Source organism: Marmota monax, unplaced genomic scaffold, assembly GCF_021218885.2.
Source record: "Marmota monax isolate L192 unplaced genomic scaffold, Marmota_monax_Labrador192_F-V1.1 WCK01_AAM20220418_F8-fsc01086, whole genome shotgun sequence".
In the NCBI taxonomy this organism is placed as follows: Eukaryota; Metazoa; Chordata; class Mammalia; order Rodentia; family Sciuridae; genus Marmota; species Marmota monax.
In genome coordinates, this window is record NW_026693970.1 from 13688 (window position 1) to 32455 (window position 18768).

At 45.7% G+C, this 18768-nt stretch overlaps 1 pseudogene; it reads left to right on the forward strand.

The window, feature by feature from the left end:
* Positions 1-7727: 7727 nt before the first annotated feature.
* LOC131424928 (uncharacterized) lies at positions 7728-14769 on the forward strand (annotated as a pseudogene).
* The last annotated feature ends 3999 nt before the right edge of the window (positions 14770-18768 follow it).

The following is an 18768-nucleotide window of genomic DNA, read 5'->3' on the forward strand; positions in this document are numbered from 1 at the left end:
TGGAAATATTCAACTGTGCCAACAGATAAAAAGAAAAATTGCAGTTCAATTATATAACAGAATAAATACTATTCAGCAATACGTTTCAATGAAACACCAATACCAGGGTGGAGCACTGTGGGGTCAGAAGCCATAGGACAATCACGGAGGGGAAAAGGAGACATGCTGTGGCTCTCATGGCCTCCTCCCTCAAGTACTCCTACCAGAGCTTTCCTTTGGCTGGAGATGGACTACAGAGTCAGGAGTTGTGTAGTCAGTTCTCTGCCAAGTAGAGAAGCTCAGAGGAGGGCTAGAGTCCCCGCCTCCAGGCTGAGGAAGAAACCTGCTCTGCCCTTTGTTGGGAGGAGCTTCCCATCAAGTGGAGAAGATGGGGGGAGGGCGAGATGACAGTGCTGAAGGGGCTGTGGAGAAGGGGAACCTGGGGTTGGAGAGTGTGGGGATGTTCGAGTCCAGACCATCACTTCCACATTTCCTGTACCACCTGCCAAGACTTCCTTCCAGACTTGGGTCTCTGGACCCTGAACCATGGAGGGTTGCAGCTCTACCTGTGCTCCACAGGAGGCAGTAGATTGCCACCAACTAGTCAGAGCCACCCTTGGAGAGATCAGTGGTCTTCAAAAACCTACCTTCTGCCCCCCATGGAGGGTGCTGTGTGCTTGGTTCTCTGGGTCCAAGTTGTGTGAATTGGAGAAAGAATCTCAGCTGCAGCTGCCATTCCTTCGGGCAGGAACCAGTGGCCTCCAGACTATTGAATTCATTTCCAGGTGGGGTTGTTGATACCAATGAAAGGGACTGAATTCCAATTCTGAGGGTTGTAGCAGGTCTGTGCTGTGCTATCTTGGGTTGAGGCCTGTGGTTCTCCCAGAATGGAGCCAGGGATTATACTGTTTGCCCACAGTGTCAACAGTCCACTCACTGGGGTCACCCAGTCCCTTCCCACCCTTGCTCTTTGGGGCTCCCTGGTGCCATCTGTCACTGCTGTTCAGAGCCAGCCCCCTCTACCTTCAGAGTCTCTGCCTGGGCTCTCATTCACTCTCTGATCCTGATCCCCACTCTGCCTCCAGCTACCCAAGGGAAGCAGTGAGAGTCCTTTCTGTTAGGGCTTCATTTCCTTCCTTCCTCCAGGCTCCTGCCCCCCTCCCTCCATCAATGTTGACAGCCCCCAGGGGTCAGCAGATATTTTCACTTCACTCTGCAAACAGGCCACTGGTGTACCTCCAACTTGAAGGAGGATGTGCTTTTAGATGACACTTGGGGATTAGTGAAGGCCATCAGGGTCTCAGGCTGGGGGTTGAGCCTGTCTCAGGACAGCTCAGGGCTTCATCAATGGCCCCAAATTAAGGTATCATTTTCTGCTTCAACCTGGCTTGAGAACAAAACAAGGCCCTTACAGCCATCATTTATGGCTTTCCATAGAAGCTTTCCGATGAAATTTGTGTTGCCTTTAGCTTGAGTTATAGGGGAACAGGAGCTTAAAGCCAGCCTGTTATTGCAGGTGGAATGTAAGATTTGGTGACAGTAAAGAGAGAAGATGCAGTCTTCAACTTCTTATAAATCAATTTTCAAGAGGTATCACACTCCTACATTTAAGATAAAGAAGAAGCCAGTCCCTGAGGAAAACAGAGCATGGTGAGGTTTGCAGTTACTTAATTTCTTTCCCACATTTGTAAGTAAATCAGAGTTTAAGTCTGGCCTTGGACTTTCCTTAAGTTATTGAGAAGGTAAAATGGGAACCTCAAGTCCAAGGACAAGTTCTTCAGCAGGGAAATGAAGAAGAAGAAGAAGAAGAAGAAGAAGAAGAAGAAGAAGAAGAAGAAGAAGAAGAAGAAGAAGAAGAAGAAGAAGAAGAAGAAGAAGAAGAAAGTAAAAAAAAAAGGTGGTTGTCTTGGTAGCGGCTGCTTGCTAATCACATTGCCAGTTGTAGTATCTATTTATGATGGAGGCACTGGGGACCCAATTAGCAGGTCATGTTCATGTAATGGCTTTGGGATTGGGCCCTGGTGTATGAGGAAGATATTGCAACCAGTGATTGCCTTCTCTGGGAAGGGGAGCTGGGGATGCTGTTAGATCTTCTTGCCTTGGATTGCCATCCTTCACTGACAGGAGACTAAAGCTTCACTGTTCCTTCTCATGGGTGCAGAGTAGGATGTTACTCACTTGATGGCTTCCAAGGGCAGAGAGAGATTAGTGATGAGGCCACTATTACAAAGATGGGAGAAGATGGGCATGGTGGTGCACACCTGTAATTCCAGTGATTCTGGAGGCTGAGGCAGGGATCAAAAGTTTGAGGCTGGCCTCAGGAGCTTAGCGAGACCCTGTCTCAAAATAAAATATAAAAGGGGCTGGGAGAAGCACTTTGATTCCTTTTATTTTGCTCAGGGTAGAAATTAAGGGCCTGTGGTGACAACAGACAAAATCTTGATGTTAACTTATTTGCAGTGTGAATGGCAGATATCACATTACCTAGTTTTGTAAGGTAAAAACCTAGAAAGCAAACAGGTGTGCTCTCTCTACCAAGGGCTTTAATATAATTTGTTCTTTGTCTTTCAATTTTGAAATAATTTCAGCTTTTCAGAGAAGTCTCCAAAGGATTCTCCCAATATGAAGTTTCTCATATTTGTTTTGTTTTTCTCATTATATACACATATCCAGTCTCTCTCTTATCCCTCTCCCTCTGTCTCTTCTTTATTCTCTCTCTCTCTCTCTCTCTCTCTCTCTCTCTCTCTCTCTCTCTCTCTCTCAGTTTGTTTCTGAACAGTTTGAAAGTAAGTCACAGATACCACACTCCCATACCCTTAAATACAAAGGTGAATTTCCTCAAAACAATTTTCTTACATAAGGATAACAAGGCTACACTTCTGTAATCCAATTGATAATTCATAGTTTTTATTCATATTTGCCCAACCATTCCACTAATGCTCTTTGTATAAAACCAAGAAAATTTTTAAGTTTTTTAAAATTTGTTTTTTATTTCTTTTTTAACTTTTCCCTGGGGCTGATGCTGTAGCTCAGTGGTAGAGTGCTTTCCCAGCATTCATGTCCCGGGGCCACATCCATGATCACATGTTCCGTTGCTGTATTTTACCTCTTTGGTCTCCTTCCATCTGGAACTTGCCCCATGACAAGGACCAGCCACTTACATTTCAGACTCTTTCCCTTTACTGGGTTTGTGGGACATGTCTTCATGATTTGATTCAGGTTGTGGTTTGCTCTGTATTGCAGTCAGATGTCCTGTTTGAAAAGAGACACCTAGACCTCGCCTTAATTTTTTTTTTTTTTTGGCACTAGGGATTGAACCCAGGGCCTTGTGCACTAGAGGCAAGCACCCTTGTAACTAAGCTAGATCCCCAATCCCCTCACCTTAACTTTTGGATCTGATTCTCTTTTAGGGGGAGAAAAAGTTTTGAACGTAGAGTCCTAAAATCCCTATTTTTATAAATTATAGCTGTACCACTATACTGATATCATACAAAGTAGAACATTCCCCCAAAGAGGGATAAATTAATATTTATGTAATATGTTCATATGTATCTATACAAGTACCTATGAAACTACCTGTGTGTCTGAGTATTCAGATGGTCTCTTTATTTCTTTAAGTAGCCTGTTGCTGGAGGTTTCTGCAGGCACCATCAGTGACAGCTCTCCACATGGTGGAAAGGCTTATTATGGGATAGATTTGCAGTTATTGGTCTATGTTATAGGATTTCTTCTAATACAGGGGTCAGCAAACTATAGCCAGGGGCCAAATCTGGCTCATAGCCTGTTTTATATAGCTAGTGAGCTAAGATGTATTTACATTTTTGAAGTGTTGAAAATAATTAAAACATTATTATTATTATTATTATTATTATTATTATTATTATTATTATTATTAACTGGGGATTGAACCCAGGGGTGTTTAACCACTGAGCCACATCCCCAGAACTTTCTTGTATTTTATTTAGAGACAGGGTCTCACCGAGTTGCTTAGGGCCTCACCAAGTTGCTGAGGCTGGTTTTGAACTTGTGATCCTCCTGCTTCAGCCTCCCAAGCTGCTGGGCTTACAGGTGTGCACCACTGTGCCTGGCTTAAAAATAATATTTCAATAGAAAAAATAATGATGACATTCAGATTTAAGGCACATCAGAAAAATTCATTGGAAACCCGCCCCACTCCCTTGTTTAAATGCAGGATCACGATGGCATATTCCTGCACAGCCCACACCCCTGAAGTTGTTACAGAATAAGATTGCCAGGTCCTGTACTAACACCATCCTGTTCATTAAAGTGTCACATGTTAAGTGAATGATGTTTTCAGGTTCTAGAATTGGCCTTTGGCATGTATTAATTAATGCTCACCACAACCCCCTGAGATGGGGGTCTTCTAAGCAAGCTCAATGAGAAATGAGAAAACTTTGAGGCTTCCAGAGAGAAAGGTATTCCCCTACTTGTACAGCTGGTCAGTGGTAGGTCTGTTTGTGTTTTGACTCTTAGTGACTCAGCATCATTGTGCACTTTTGAGAATTCAGATGATAGGTAGATAGGTTAGCATGAGAAGCCCAGGCCCCATGGCTGGTCTGCATGATCAGAATTGCCCAGCCCATATCTAGGTCTATAGCACTTTCAGTGGATGGCAGGTGCCTGGTGAAGAGTTGACGGATGGATGGATGGATGTCTCAACCTAGCATGAAAATAAAAAGCGGAATAGGACCGGGTGCAGTGGCACACACCTGTAACCCCAGCGGCTCAGGGGGCTGAGGCAGGATGATCCAGAGTTCAAAGCCAACCTCAGCAACTTAATGAGGCCCTGAGAAGCTCAGTGAGACCCTGTATCTAAATAAAATACAAAATAGGGCTGGGGATGTAGCTCAGTGGTCAAGTATCCCGGAGTTCATTCCCCAGTACAAAAAAAAAAAAAAATGGAATAGGGACATAGTGTCAGGGTCAGCTATTAGATTAACAGAAAGTGACTAGAGCAAGAGACCGGCAATCTCAGGGAGTCTGTGATAAGAGGTGGAAGTTAGGCCACAGCAGAGGTGGGAGATCATGAGGGCCCTGGGATGAGGTTTCCCAGACACCGTGCTGGTAAGTGGTGACTGAGGTGGCATAGTTCTTGGGAATGCCTAGACCTGGTCTCTGTGTCCTTTTCAGGCTGGCCTCACTTTCTCTTGCAGTAGAAATATGGCACTCACTCCTGTAGTAGGAATTGCTGCAATTTATTTATTTTTTCTTTAATTTAACAACTTCTAAGCCAGGTGTGGTTCCTGCCTGTAATACCAGCTCCTTGGGAGGCTGAAGCAAGAGAATCACAAGTTCAAGGTCACCCTTAGCAACTTAGCAAGACTTTGTGTTAAAATTTATAAAAAGGCTGGGGATATAGCTCAGTGGTAGAGCACCCCTGGGTTCAATCCCTGGTACTCCAACTAGCTCCCCCTCCCGCCCCTGAAAAAACCACCCAGCCACAAATTACAAACAAACAAAAAAATGACAATGATAAACTCAACAACAACAACAAACCCCAAAAGCAAACAAAACAAACTTTTCTCTAATATGTGAATATGTTATTGTTCAGGGCATTTCAGCTAAAGCTTTAATCTGTTGACTGCTTCCTCCAGCTTGCATGTAGATAGCACAAAACTATTTGAGTAGTTTTATATATGTGTTTATACAAATACATAGATAACTTTTACACAAATAACACTGTATTTATCATCCCACTGCTTGCTTTTTTAAATTCAATAGTGTTGTTTTTTTCTTAAATTCATTTTTGATCTCTCATATATTTAGCAGTAGTCCTTTTAATTGCTGTATAGTATTCCTTTGTTAGAATCATGCCAAACAGGTGATTTGATCTGTTCTTGCTACTAGTCATTAAGACCATTTCACAGAGAACAGTAGCTGCATGTACTTCCTTGTGTACATTCACCAGTATTTGTTTAAAGTCAGTACATGGACTTGGACCTTCTGGGTCATAACAGAAAAGGGTGGTCTTGGCTAGCTTGTGACTCTGGTCCTGATAACCTAGCTCTTCCCTAGGTTCTGATTCAGCCTTCCCTAGCTGATTCTCTCGTCCCTGTTTCTTGTATGCATCATTTCTCATTCTTTCTTTGTGGAGGTGGAGAGGGCTCAGGGATCAGCCTTCTGTGATATTTGCAGGCCATGTATGCACAAATCTAGGGACATCCTGCATTCTTTGTCACCAGCCAGGATACATTTGCCTTAGTTCTCTCTGTCTATTGAGCAAGAGAGGCCAGCAGCAGCCCCTCTGCTTGGAACCTGCAGAAAACAGTAGGCAGGGGAGAGGGCAGTGAGGAGTGTGGACGAATTAGAGAGAATCCTGATTATGCGATGTGCTCCTGATGCAAAATATTCTCGAGAGTCCCATGATATAGTTGCAGAGGAACAGGGGTTGGGAGGGCATGCGGATGGGCTCTGGAGCTGGGTAGATAGATTTGGTTCAAATCTTCTTTGAATGCACGACCAGCCTAGTCAGTCAACTTGCACTGAGCCTTGACTTACCTGAGAATTCTTTGAGATTCATTCCTCAAAGTAGACATAACCCAGAAGATGATGGGCATCAAGTGCTACACACGTGCCTCAAACTTAAGAGCCTTGTTAATTATTATTTCTCTGCTAGGTGTCATTTACTCAGTAACTAAGACATGCTCTTGCCTAGAATGCTCCTGGTTATAAACTTCCATGTAAGGAGGGCGCAGTGGCACACGGCTGTAATCCCCATGGCTTGGGAGGCTGAGATAGGAGGATTCTAAGTTCAAGGCTAGCCTCAGCAACGTAGCAAGACCCCATTTCAAAATAAACATTTTAAAAAAGGACTAGGGGTGGACAGGTTGTGGCTCAGTGGTATAGCACTTGCCTAACATGTGTTAGGCATTGGATTTGACTCTCAGCACCACATATAAATAAATAAATAAATAAATAAATAAATAAATAAATAAAATAAAGGTCCATCAACAACTTAAAAAAAAATAAAAAAGGACTGGGGATTGACTTAATGGTTAAGCACCTCTGGGTTCAATCCCTGGTGCCAAAACAAACAAAAAACACCAGACACCCCCAAAGTTCTTTGTAAGTCAAAATTACTATTTAATGAGCATGAATTGCAGAATCTTAGGACTGATTCTTACTGGACCTGTTCGGATTGTGGTGTCTCCTCTTTGGCCTAAGTGTGGTGGCCAAGGGGACCTACTGAAGGTGGTTTCCTAGGGAGAAGAATGCTGGGGGTCATATTGTAAGGGTAAAAGAAATTGAAGTTAAAGTGAAGGACTAGGTATTGTTAAGTTCCTCTGCTACACCCAGAACCTGAAATTCCTGAGGCAGTTAAGACAATGCCCTACTGGCTATTTAGTTGATTAATAGCCTAGGGCCCTGTGGAATCTTGCAAGTAGGCATCGCAGGGCCTAAACCAATCAGTTTGAATGTGTACCCCGCTTAGGAGTAACCAATCACCCCTGCCCGACCTGTTCCCGCCAATGAATGAACTAATCATGTTTAGGAATTGTTGTTTGATTTTCCCACGGTGTATGATCATTTGTTAAAGGAGACTGTGATGTATGTAAAGTCCCCGCCCTCCCCAAGAAGTGTACTTAAGCAGTGCTCAGCCCCTGCTCTGGGCTCTGGGCTACTCTCCCTTCTTGAGTGAGCATGGAGCCCCAGCGCGCTGGAATGGATCCCCAATAAATCCCCTTCTGCAATTGCATGAGTCAGTCTCTTGGTGGTCTCTTCCTCTGATGCTTCGCCGGACCCTTACATTTGGTGCGTTGGCCGGGAATCCCGCAGCGCTGGACAAGGAGATCCCAACAGACTACTCTAGGGGTAAGTAAGGCACCTTTTTTCTTTTTCTTGCAATCACTCAGGTCAGGTTCGGTTTAAGGGTTGGCAGCGTGTCTGCCGGCGGAGAGAGTGAGCTCCCCCTGGCGGTGGTGGACAGACGTGTCCTGAAATCCACAGGCCATGTCCCCAAGGGACACCTTGGAGGACTCGGGAAACTGGGGGACGGAAGCGCCCTCAACTCAGATGTGTATTCAGTGATTCTGCTGCCAACCCATTGGGTTCTGCCGGTTACTTTAGTCTTGTTCATTGTCTCATATTGAGTTTACTGTCTGCCTTTAGGGTACTCGTGTTAAACGTTTAATGTTTGTCCTTGTCTCTGTGTCACATTTGTATTGTCCCTGTCTTTGCCTGAGTAACTGCCAGTATGGGACAAAGCCATTCCACGCCTCTGTCCCTGACCCTTGATCATTGGACGGGTGTCCACTTAAGGGCCCAGAATCTTTATTTTTCAGTGAAACGCCAGACCTGGCAGACTCTCTGCACTTCAGAAGGGCCCACACTCGGAGTTGAATGGCCCCCAGCAGGATCCTTCCACCTTCCTCTAATCTGAAAAGTCAGAGATATTGTCTTTCAGCCTGGGCCACGTGGCCATCCAGACCAGCAGCCATATATTTTAACCTGGCTGGACCTCTGTGAATTTCCTCCCACATGGCTGAAGCCTTTCCTTGTCCCAACTCTTACTCCAATCCCTTCCCCCACGATCCTATCACTCAAACCTACTGCTCCTCCCCCTCGTCCCTCCGTTCTCCCTGAGTCACAGGATTTAACTTTACTGAACTCCACCCCCCCTCCTTATCCTCTACCCATGCTCCCAAACCCCCAACTCGTCCTAGGTGACCCTCCCGCCTCTGACTCAGCCTCTCTCCGCTGCTAGAGATAATGGGACCAGATCCAAGCCCTCCCAGGGATTTCCCCGCGGTAGAAGCAGCAGCCCCTCCCCCACCAGAGGAAATTGGGCTAGCTAAGGGAACCCGCCAGCGGCAACTAATGGAAAACTTGGATGCCCCTGTGATGCTTCCTCTTCGTCCCTATGGGCCCACAATAGATGATGGGCACGGGCGGCGGGGGGGGGGGGGAGATGCAGGCTTACCAATACTGGCCTTTCTCCTCTTCAGATTTATATAACTGGAAAATTAACAATCCCCCTTTTTCTAAGGACCCCACCCGACTTACAGGTTTAGTCGAGTTGCTGATGTTCTCACACAAGCCCACTTGGGATGATTGCCAACAACTTCTGGGGGCTCTCTTCACAAGAGAGGAATGAGAGAGAATCCTCTTGGAAGCCAGAAAGAATATTCTTGGACCAGATGGGCGACCAACCCAACTTCCCAACCTCATTGAAGCTGGCTTCCCCTTAAACCAACCCAACTGGGACCCTAACACCTTTGAAGGTAGGGAGCATCTGTCCACTTATCACTGGGCTCTTATAGTGGGTTTCCGAGCAGCTGCCAGGTGGCCAACTAATTTGGCCAAGGTAAGAGAGATTATCCAGGGACCCAATGAATCTCCCTCCATGTTTCTGGAGAGAATTATGGAAGCATATAGGAGATATACTCCCTTTGATCCTCAGGCAGAGGACCAAAAGGCATCTGTTGCAATGGCTTTTATTGGGCAGGCTGCCCTGGATATTAAGAGAAAGTTACAACGTTTGGATGGATTATAAGATATGACCTTAAGAGATTTAGTCAGAGAGGCTGAGAAGGTATATTATAAGAGAGAAACTGAGGAAGAGAGGGAACAGAGGAGGGAGAAGGAAAGGGAACAAAGGAATAGGAAAGGAGAAAAAGGCAGACTAAAGCATTGGCTAAGGTCCTGGTCACAGCCACGGATAGGCCAGAAGTTAGAAAACAGGGAGACAGGAAAGGATACTTGGGCCCACACCAAAGGCTGCCCCAGTCCTCAGATCAATGTGCCTACTGTAAAGAAAAAGGACACTGGACCAAAGGGTGCCCCAAAAAGAAGCAGCCACGTCAACCTGCCATGCTGACTCTAGAAGATGACTAGGAAAGTCGGGGCTCGGATCCCCTCCCCGAGCTCAGGGTAACATTTGAATTGGAGGGGACCCTAGTGAACTTTGAAGTGGATATAGGAGCAGTATATTCAGCCCTTAAGACCCCACTGGGCCCTCTATCTAATAAAAGATCCTTAGTCCAAGGGGCTAATGGCAGCAAATATCGGGCTTGGACAACAAAGAGGACTATGGACCTAGGAAGGGGAAAAGTCCATCACTCTTTCCTAGTAATCCCAGAATGCCTGGCCCCATTAATGGGCAGGGATCTACTCACCAAGCTCCAGGCTAAAATAACTTTTAACCCTGATGGTCCCCAAGTGGAATTTTTAAATCCTTCAGTAAAAAACCCCCATAGTCACAGCTTTGACTATGTCAGTAGAAGATGAACATCAACTCTTCACAGCCCCTGGGACTGATCAAACAGGCAAACTACCCCAGAAATGGATAAAAGATTATCCTGATGCCTGGGCAGAAACTGCTGGGTTAGGTCTAGCCATAAAACAACCTCCAATAGTAGTAGAATTAAAAATCTCTGCCTCTCCAATCAGTGTTAAACAATATCCTCTAAGCAAAGAAGCTAGGGATGGGATAAGACCCCATATTCAGAAATACCTGGCTCTGGGGGTCCTAAGGCTCTGTCAATCGGCTTGGAATACCCCCCTGCTACCAGTAAGAAAACCAGGAACTGGGGACTACCGTCCTGTTCAAGATCTAAGAGAGATCAACAACAGAGTGCAGGACATTCACCCCATGGTACCCAATCCATATAATTTGCTTAGCACTCTGAATCCAGAGCAAAAATGGTATACTGTGCTGGACTTAAAAGATTCTTTCTTCTGCTTGCCCCTGCATAAGGACAGTCAGTTGCTGTTTGCTTTCGAGTGGATAGACCCAGAAACAGGAACATCAGGCCAACTAACCTGGACTAGACTCTCACAGGGGTTCAAAAACTCTCCCACTCTCTTTGATGAAGCTCTCCACAGGGACCTCAATGACTTCAGAACTGCACACCCCGAAGTTAACCTACTCCAATATGTGGATGATTTGCTGCTGGCAGCCAACACCAAGGAGAACTGTGAGTCTGGGACCCAAGCACTATTATCCGAGCTTGCTCAGCTCGGATATAGGGCTTCTGCCAAAAAGGCCCAAATTTGCCAACAAGAAGTAATCTTCCTGGGTTATTCTCTTAGGGGTGGCAGACGATGGCTCACTGAGCCCAGAAAATGAACAGTTGCGCAGATACCGCCCCCATCTAATAAGAGACAACTCAGAGAGTTTCTTGGGACTGCCGGCTTTTGCAGGTTATGGATTCCTGGGTTTGCATCTCTGGCTGCCCCTTTATACCTGCTGATAAAGGGGGATGCCCAATTCCAATGGACCCCTGAACACCAACAGGCTTTTGATAATATCAAAAAGGCACTGCTATCTGCTCAGGCCTTAGCACTCCCAGATGTATAAAAACCCTTCACTCTCTACATCGAGGAGAAGAAAGGAATAGCACGAGGAGTGCTCACTCAGACTTTGGGACCTTGGAAAAGGCCGGTAGCATACTTATCAAAAAAACTGGACCCAGTGGCTAGCGGGTGGCCCCATTGCCTAAGGGCTATAGCAGCAGCGGCAGCCCTTCTAATAAAGGATGCTGATAAATTAACGTTGGGACAGAAGCTAACCATTATAGCCCCCATGCCTTGGAGAGCATCATCCGTCAGCCTCCAGACAGGTGGTTATCAAATTCCAGAATAACCCATTACCAGAGCCTCTTGCTTGACAAAGACAGAATAACACTGGGACCCCCTGCTCCACTCAACCCGGCTACACTGCTGCCGGAAGAATCATCAGGACCTGTCGCTCATGATTGTCAACACATACTGGCAGAGGAGACCAGTGTACGATGAGACTTAAAGGATCAACCACTGCCTCACCCTGACGGGAGTAGCTTCCTCCAAGACGGTAAGCGGCGGGCTGGAGCAGCAGTAGTTAGCAAAACTAATGTCATCTGGTCCTCTGGCCTCCCAGAAGGGACATCAGCTCAAAGAGCAGAACTAATTGCCCTTACAAAAGCACTGGAGCTAGCAACAGGCAAAAGGGCCACCATATACACTGATAGCCGCTATGCATTTGCCACTGCTCATGTGCACGGGGCTATTTACCAGCAAAGGGGGCTATTAACCTCCGCCGGGAAGGAAATAAAGAACAAAGATGAGATCCCCCACCTTCTCTCAGCAGTAAAAGGCCCTAAAGAACTAGCTATAGTGCACTGTCAGGGGCACCAGAAGGGGAACGACCCTGTGGCAGTTTGAAACAGACGGGCAGATGAGGAAGCTAAGTTGGCAGCCCTAAGCAGAGTGACTCTGTTAACTGTTTCCACGATGGGGGAACAACAACCAGGAGACTTGGCTGCACAGGAACATTCAGGCAACTTATCGTCTGGGGACACAGACACAGAACTCTGGGATCCTACAGAACCAAGTTTACAATTTCATAAAGCCCAACTCTACGTCAAAGATGTACACCAGCTCACCCATTTAGGCTCAAAGAAGTTACAGGCACTCTTAAAAGACAAAAGAAAGGACTTATTGTTGACTGACATGCAGAGGAAAGAAATAGCTGAGCAGGTGACCAGAGCTTGTCAAGTCTGCCAATTAGTTAATGCATACCCATCCAAACTTCCTGTAGGGAAGCATTTACGAGGGACCAGACCCGGACAATTCTGGGAAGTGGACTTCACTGAAATTAAGCCAGCAAGGTATGGACTTAAGTATCTCCTAGTCTTTGTAGATACTTTTTCAGGATGGGTCGAAGCCTTCCCCACGAAGAAAGAAACGGCTCAGACGATGGTCAAGAAGATCCTAGAAGACATTTTTCCAAGGTTCGGCCTGCCTAAGGTAATAGGGTCCTATAACGGACCTGCATTTGTGGCCCAGGTAAGTCAGGGATTGGCCAAGACCCTGGGGATTAATTGGAAATTACATTGTGCTTATAGACCCCAGAGCTCAGGACAGGTAGAAAGGATGAATAGAACCATCAAAGAGACCTTAAAAAAATTAAACTTGGAGACCAGCATAAAAGATTGGACTATGCTCCTACCTTATGCACTGTTTCGTGCAAGAAATACCCCTTCTGCCTCTTTGTGTAACCTTACCCCTTATGAAATTCTCTATGGTGCCCCTCCTCCAATAAGGGATCTAACCCCAACCCTGAGACTTAACGATTCCTTTCACACCCCCTTGCTTGACAGACTTAAGGCTCTCGAACAAACCCAGCGATTCCTGTGGAAACAGTTGGTCACTGCCTATCAGCCCGAAGACGAAGGAACACCACATCGATATCAAGTGGGAGACTTCGTCTACGTGACACAGCATCAGGTGTCATCCCTAGAACCCCGCTGGAAAGGACCATACCAGGTGCTACTCATAACACCTACGGTGGTGAAAGTGGACGGAATCGCTTCCTGGATCCATGCCTCCCATCTCAAGCCTGCACCCTCCCCCGACTCCAGCTGGAAATTGGAAAAGGCTGGTAACCCTTTCAAATTGCGTATTCACCGTATGGATAGGGCTATGGATTCTCCCATGTCCACCAGCAGTCCTAATCCCCATCAGCCTGTTCAGCAACAGTGGCAAGTTATAAATCCCACTGGACAAGTAGTTTGGTCCATTTCATATACAGCCCCCTTATGGACTTGGTGGCCATCTCTTCATCTGGACATTTGTCAACTGGCCATAGACCTCTCTGACTGGGACCTCCCTGACATAGAGGACCCCAAACTAGGGCAGCATTCCCCAAGCAGACATACGTACTATGGATGTCATCGCCCTCATCATAGGTGTAGACTAGCCAGTCTTGATTATTATGTGTGCCCAGCTGATTTCCAAAGTCACAAACAGGCCCAAACCTGTGGAGGGCCCAATGACTTTTATTGCAAATCTCGGGATTGTGAACAAACGGGAGCTGCATGGTGGAAACCAAACTCCCCAGACAGCATGATTCAGGTAGGGTGAAACGACACCTGGATAAACCCTAGGAACTGTTTAGTTAGCCAAGTGTCAAGGACTTTCTGTGGAAAAAGTAGTCTATGTAACCCCCTCAATATAACTTTCACTTCCAAAGCAAGGGGCTACCTCAGAATGACATGGCTTACGGGAAATACCTGGGGAATGTGATTCTATGTTTATGGCCCCACTTATGACTTTGGTCTCTGGTTAACCATCCGACTTAAGCAGGAAGAAAATCCCACCACAATAGGGCCCAATCCCCTCAAGCCAGGAATTAAGCCTCCTAAACCTCCCATGCCTAGAACTACCAGATCTCCTCTGCCATCTCATTCCTCCCGGTTTCCGTCTTTGCCTACTTCCCCAGTCAGGAGTATAGCTGACTCCTCCCCCTGGGAATTGATTAAAGGAACCTTCATGGTACTGAACTCCACACAGCCAGATCTCACCCAATCCTGCTGGCTATGCCTCTCTGCCGCGCCCCCTTATTATGAAGGGATAGCAGTTAATGGGACTTATGCTGTGAAGACGCAGAATTCCACCTGTAGTTGGGGTGAAAATCCTAAGTTAACTCTCCCAGAAGTAACCGGGGCAGGTTTATGTCTAGGGTCCCCACCCAAAAGTAAACAACATATATGTTCCCAGATAGGAGAAATCAATGCTACGCAGGGCTTTCTAGTCCCTGAGAAAGGAACTTGGTGGGCATGTGATTCAGGATTAAGTCCTTGCATTTCAGCCCAGGTGTTTGACAGCTCTGTAAACTATTGTGTAATGGTGCAAATACTCCCCAGGATACTTTATCATGATGCAGAATCCTTTGAAGGTCTAGTAGGGGGACAAACAACCCGTTTCCGCCGGGAACCAGTGTCCCTTACTCTAGCCATCCTATTGGGAATAGGAGCGGCTGCAGGAGTAGGTATGGAGCAGCCGCTATGATCCGGGGGTCACAACAAATGGCCCAGTTAGAAACGGCAATAGATCAAGACTTGAAGACATTAGAGACCTCTATCACAGCCTTGCAGGATTCTTTAACCTCTCTCTCTGAGGTTGTCTTGCAGAACAGGTGGGGGTTAGATCTCCTCTTTATGAGGGAAGGAGGCCTCTGTGTAACACTAAGGGAAGAATGTTGTTTTTATGCTGACCATACTGGAGTTGTAAAAGAATCCATGAGTAAATTAAGAAAACGCCTTGAAGAGTGCCAGAGAGAAAGGGAAACTCAACAACGGTGGATTGAGTCTTGGTTTGCCCAGTCTCCCTGGTTAACTACACTCCTATCAGCCCTAGCTGGACCCTTGATTATTCTTATGCTGTTACTGACTGTGGGACCCTGTTTGCTTAACCGTATAGTTTCTTTCCTCCAGGCTCAGATTGGACAGGTGAAACTCATGGTACTCAGACCGCAATATGCTCCACTGGCAGTAATGGAACATGAAACCCTTCAATAATTGTGATGCATTACTTTTAAGATTAAAAGTAGTCAGAAAAAAGAGTGGGGAATGTAAAGGTAAAAAAAATGAAGTTAAAGTGTAAAATACCGGGCATTGTAAAGTTTCTAGGCTGCAAGGCCTGAGTTAAAATATAAAGGATTAGGTATTGTTAAGTTCCTATGCTACATGCAAAACCTGAAATTCCTGTAGCTGTTAAGACAATGCTTGGAACCGCCCAGTAAATATTCCCCCTGACCGCTTGGTTGTCTAATAACTCAGGGCTCTGTACGATCTTGCACGTAGGCATTGCAGGGCCTGGACCAATCAGTTTGAATGTGTACCCCGTTTAGAAGTGACCTATCACCTCCGCCCGACCTGTTCCTGCCAAAGAATGAACTAACCATGTTTGGGAATTATTGTTTGATTTTCCCGTGGTGTATGATGATTTGTTAAAGGAGACTGTGATGTATGTAAAATCCCCGCCCTCACCAAAAAAGTGTACTTAAGCAGTGCTCAGCCCCTGCTTGGGGCTCTGGGCTGCTTTCCCTTCCTGAGTGAGCCTGCAGCCTCAGCACGCTGAATCGGATCCTCAATAAATCCCCTTCTGCCAATTGCATGAGTGGTCACTTGGTGGTCTCTTTCTCCGACGCTTCACCGGACCCTTACACCACCACACAAAAAAACACTATTCTAACAAAAACACTCCCACATGGCCCTCATCTTCTTCCATACAGACACTCATCATAACATTCTGGCTGGGGGTTTCCATAGGGGGAGCCGTCTAAGATGGTGTGCAAAGTAAGCTCTCATGCCCATCATATGCCAAATGACATGGTGACCTGGACACCCTTCCTGAGAAACAGGATAGATAAAATGGGCCTGTAGTTAATACTGCTCTGCTTCTCAAATTACAGGCCTCCTGCGTGCCAGGGCTAGATTCTTTATGTGTACTGGAGTCATGAAAAAACCCAAACACCTCTGTGATAGTTACTGTAGGGCTTACAACAACTCATTTGACCCAGAAAATCCCTGTTCTTAACTTCATAGGGGTCAGGAACCTGACCAGAGGAAGGCTAGAGACTTCATCCAATATTACTCTTCTTTTTCATCCTTTTAGATTTGGATGGACACATGGGATTTTTCTTAGTTTCCTGGGGTGATGAGAATGTAATTCACAGCCACACACAGGGCCAAGAGTCTGATTCAGACACATCTTTTACAAAGCACTTTACCTAAAAGGCACAGATTAGGCCTCTTCATTTCCATTTGAAACTGTTTACTTGAGAATTCCCAAAGCAGTGCCTGAAGGCAAAGACCTCCCTGACATTCAGGGGAACAGATCAATAGGTAATGAAGAAGCCCTGGGAAAGACTTTTCTTCAAGATGAACACTGTGGCACTGACAGCTCCTAATCATGCTACTTGGGTTGCTATCTATCCAAGCAGGGATTCTCCAGATAGATCCTTACCAGTCATGCTATTTTTTGAGTTTTCTTAGATGCTTGGCATTCCTTTCAGCAATCCAGTCCATGGCCATGTCACAGAGCTTGAAGGTGGTACATATCTTGGACACAAAACCATGAACCCCTTCAGAGAGTGGCCAAAATTCAGGAAGAAAACAGGAACTTAGGATCATAGTAGGTGTTGCCCATCTGAAATAAAAGCAGCAGTCCATTCATAAATTGGGCATGAGGAGTGATAGAAAGTTTTCAACTAGACAGGACACATTCATGGCTGCATTCTTCTCTCTACTCTCTTTAACCACAAAAAGCAGTGGGATCCACTGACATACAAAGACTCACTGGTTAACAGTCCATTTCAAACCAACAACAACAACAACAAAAAAAAAACAAAAACGTTTTTCCTTCAGGTTCTCAGAACATGAGACAAAATGACAAATTCTACCACACACCCACTAAGACACACAAACCACGCCTGTATTTGGTCTGCATCTATCCACTCTGTCTAATGACTGGTGAGTGAAAATATGATCCCCAGCAGTGGCCTGTCTTGTCTCAGCTCTGGTGTACTTGGCCATCTCTGTGTAGTTGTCAGGAGCCAGCAATGAGCCAACACTTCTTTATCAGGAAGGGCCTCTTTTCAAACCATTCAAGGCATTTGGCTATCCACACATCACTAGATGCCAAGAAAGAATGACTCTGGCCTTGGTACAGACAAACAAGTGAGCCCACTGGGACTGGAACTGCCTCTGGGTGCCTCACCTCCTGGATCCCGAGTTCAGAGAGTTCCATCACCAATGAAGTGAGGTGAGGACACTTCCTTCAGGGAAGTGAATGAGGTCACTGCCTTGGCAACCACTTTGTCCTAACAGTTGTTTCCAAGGGTCCTATGAGATGGGGGCTGCCCCACCTTCCTGTGATATTTTCACAAGACATGAAGGTCTATATACCCTAGTAGCCCGGGATCAGCTATCCACACAGGCCTGATTCTGTCCATCTTCCCTGCATTGAGAAGAGAGAGGCTGATTCAGCCACATCACTTCATCCTGACCGGGTTGTTGGCCATGGAAGATGACTTTAGACCTCACAGGTCCGACCTAGCTGCATACATATGCTCCAGGAATCATTTCTGCATCTACCTTTGAGTTTCTCAGCAGCTGGAGTATTCCCTACATACCTGTATGGCAAGATCAACTCAGGACATGCTGTTATGTGAAAATAGATGGAGAGAACAGAGTATGGGTAAGGGTCATATCATGTTGGATTTGGGTTAGAGTCATTCTGCTGGATGAATATGGGTATTGGGCAATGGGAATATTTATAAGAATGTAAGGTGAAATGTAAGTATGAAAAGAGAAAACTAGGTAAGATCTGAAGCACACAAGGGTGTTGGGGCCTTGACTTGGATACATAGTTTTGAATTATGTTCTGCAGAGATGAATCCTCTAAATCCATATACAATGGCATAAGATCTTGTACCTGGGACTACTGAATGTAAAAGAGAACTTCCAGTGAAATAGAGACAGTAGGCAGAATTCCAGTGTAGGGTAAGGAAGAAGAGTGAGTTTAGGATTTGGACAAAAGGCTCTCTTTTTTTGCAATCAAATTTCTATTAGAGTGTAAATGGGAATATCAGCACACATGAAGAGTCAGTCACAACAAGGCACTTGGAAAAATAGATATCAATACGGATGTTAGGAGATCTGGCAAAGTACAAAATGAGTGATAAGATCAGGGATATTTTCAACAGGGGGGTGGGTGAATACATTATCCTAGGAAGAAACAAGTGTATACTCAACATAGGATTGAAATTTGAAAACAATACGCAACGCAGACTTAGATGATTTTAGTATTCCATGCTCTCATTCAAATGAGGCTTTGGTAGAATCATAAGATAAGTGAGAGTTTTGCACATTGTGTCCAGAAGATTATGTGATGGAAGGAATACATGGAGCAGGTGACATGCGTATTTCTTCTACCATTTTTGGGAGCATGTTGGGAAACCCTATCATTTAGTGTTTGGGGACACAAAAAGGTGTACCCTGTGTC